The sequence below is a fragment of the Procambarus clarkii genome, chromosome 65 (assembly GCF_040958095.1).
Source record: "Procambarus clarkii isolate CNS0578487 chromosome 65, FALCON_Pclarkii_2.0, whole genome shotgun sequence".
Classification (NCBI taxonomy): Eukaryota; Metazoa; Arthropoda; class Malacostraca; order Decapoda; family Cambaridae; genus Procambarus; species Procambarus clarkii.
Window position 1 is genome coordinate 9,371,675 of NC_091214.1, and position 2,801 is coordinate 9,374,475.

The 2,801-nt window shown below is 36.8% G+C and overlaps 1 long non-coding RNA gene across 1 annotated transcript; it reads right to left on the minus strand.

Annotated features, from left to right (window-relative positions):
- Nucleotides 1-733: 733 nt before the first annotated feature.
- On the minus strand, nucleotides 734-1,462 carry LOC138354881 (uncharacterized). Its single transcript, XR_011223696.1, has 3 exons — nucleotides 1,300-1,462; nucleotides 1,008-1,169; nucleotides 734-840 (listed from the first exon to the last, which is right to left on the minus strand). It is a non-coding gene; the product is annotated as an uncharacterized lncRNA (long non-coding RNA).
- Between the last annotated feature and the right edge of the window lie 1,339 nt (nucleotides 1,463-2,801).

Consider the following 2,801-nt stretch of genomic DNA (forward strand, 5'->3'; position numbering starts at 1 on the left):
GAGACTCTACAAGTCTCCCTATACGTCTCCACTTCCACCCTTGTTGTGACGCCAGAAAAGCAGCAATGCACTGAATAATACATGTTTTATTGTTACCAGCCGGGTTTGGGTTGAAGACCTCATGCCGTCCCCTTAGAAATGGGGGATAAGGGACATAATCCCCCAAAACTGACCTTACACTTGCATTACAGATGACGATTTTGAGGAAATCGACATTATATAATATGAAACCACTCCCCTCTGTTTCTGAAAGGAGATCTTCCAGTCGTGTAATCATATAAGCCACCCAGCTATCAATAAGATTACCCACATCCTCAAGAGTTACCAGTCTAGCGGGTGTTGTTATGAAGTGTTCTCTAAAGTCATCATCTTCCGTGAGTCGTTGTTTCAAAAGTGTTACCTTTACCTCGAGGAGGATTTTTAATGATGAAGTAAAATTGCCATGTCCCCCAAGAGAATTCATGTAATTCTCTATTTCAGATATGTAATAGTCCCTAAAGTTGCTTAGGAGTCCTATAGGGTCTGTGGCGAAGGCTGAGGGGATGGAATATTCCAGCCTAGTAAAGAGATTCCCCAGAGCCCCCACCCTATTAATTAAGTGTGGAGTGTCTATAGCATCCTCCTCATCTGGGGAATTTTCATCACTATTTAGGGCATTAAGTCTATTGATGACAGGGGGTCTAAGACCACTAGGGCCCGGCTGAGAGATGTCACCCCTATCACCATCATCACCATCATCATCATCACTCATCGCTTCCTCTCCCCCCTCCCCTCCACCTAAGGGGTTATTGTCACGCTGTGCTTTGTCATGTTCCTCCCCTACCTGCCTCTGAATCGCTCCTGGAATGGAATAATAATAAATAATAATAATAATAATAATAATAATAATAATAATAATAATAATAATAATAATAATAAAAAGGCAACACCCTCTCACTAATCCCCATGACATAAGTTCTCAAAAAAGATTCTTAAGAGAAATAAAGGTGGAGGGTTTATTCACTCACCACGGGGGCATGTTTGTAGATGTTCAGAGGTCAAGTCCTCACACACAGAGGTCCCACAATTATCACAAGGGGAAGTGTGGTGAGGTCTCAAGGATGTATTTCCACACAAAAAGCACAAGAAGCCATCCTCTCTGGAAGGGAGGGTGGGCTGGCGACGTTTACCTAATGAAGGAAATAGTGTATAATTTATATACACTCTCTCTCCCACACTCATGGAGAAGGGGAAAACCCTTCTTAATATTTTTTTTATTTGAAATAAATGAATAAATAAATATATAAAATACGGTCATACCTCCAGCACAGGTTCTCCTGTGTTCACCACTAGACTGTACACATACAGTTTCTCCACAGAAGAAACATGTGTAACACCTATGAACGAAGAGATGTGATGACCCCCATCCACAAATTCTACAAATATCACCAACTCGAGACATAACGATCACGCTTACCTAAAATAAATAAATAAATAAATAAATATATATATATATATATATATATATATATATATATATATATATATATATATATATATATATATATATATATATATATATATCCCCCCAGCACTCAAATCACTCCACTTCTCATTCCTGCCCCTACTTATCTATATAAATATATATATATATATATATATATATATATATATATATATATATATATATATAATATATTTATATTTATATATATATATATATATATATATATATATATATATATATATATATATATATATATATAACCCTTATATGAAATAGATACTAATTTACTTACATCTCGGTCTAGACGGGGAGGAGAGTGGATGGTTTGGTCACAATTCAATAATACATGATGTGGGGGAGGTGTAGCGTCCTTTTATTGACTCGGAAACGTGGGTGGGCAACGTTGCCACATACAACACCTCTCAGTCCTTTTGTAAGAGAAGGGTTAGGCCTGCTGTAGAAAACTTTTTTTTTTTTTCTCTCTCTCGTCTGGAGGTCATCACTAGGGGACTTCTACTTCAAAAAAACATCAGGAGGACTGGCTATGTCCTGAGGGAGACACATCCCTTGATGGGTGAATACACTCACACACACACACACACACACACACACACACACACACACACACACACACATACACACTCACACACACACACACTCTCACACACTCTCACACACACACACACACACACACACACACACACACACACACACACACACACACACACACACACACACTCAATATATATATATATATATATATATATATATATATATATATATATATATATATATATATATATATATATATATATATATATATATATATATATATATATAATATGAATATATAAGCGACCACTCCATAGGTAATTGAACCATTTATGGGGAAAATATGGAGGAGTGTGCGTCTGTCACAGACGAGCAACTTAATATTTTCCACCACCCAGCAAGAATATTTGTAGCTGGATTCAGTAATTCTGGGAAAACGACCCTAGTGGGGAATTTATGTGTTAAATACCACGGAAAATTCTCAAAAATTTTAGTGTCATCTGCAAATAATACAGAACAACCTCTTTCAAACATTCCATCTCTGCGAAACAAGGTTACTGTCTCCCAGGATCTGATTAACCCACTAGAGTATAAAGATCCTTTTTCAAATGAGTCAGTTTTGTATATAATTGATGACTTATACCTGGAAGCCATACAGAGTCCAATTATAGCCAATATCTTCACAAGAGGGAGACACGGTAATATTTCCGTAATTCTAATTAGTCAAAATTTGTTTCCCCAGGGGAAATACGCCAGGACAATA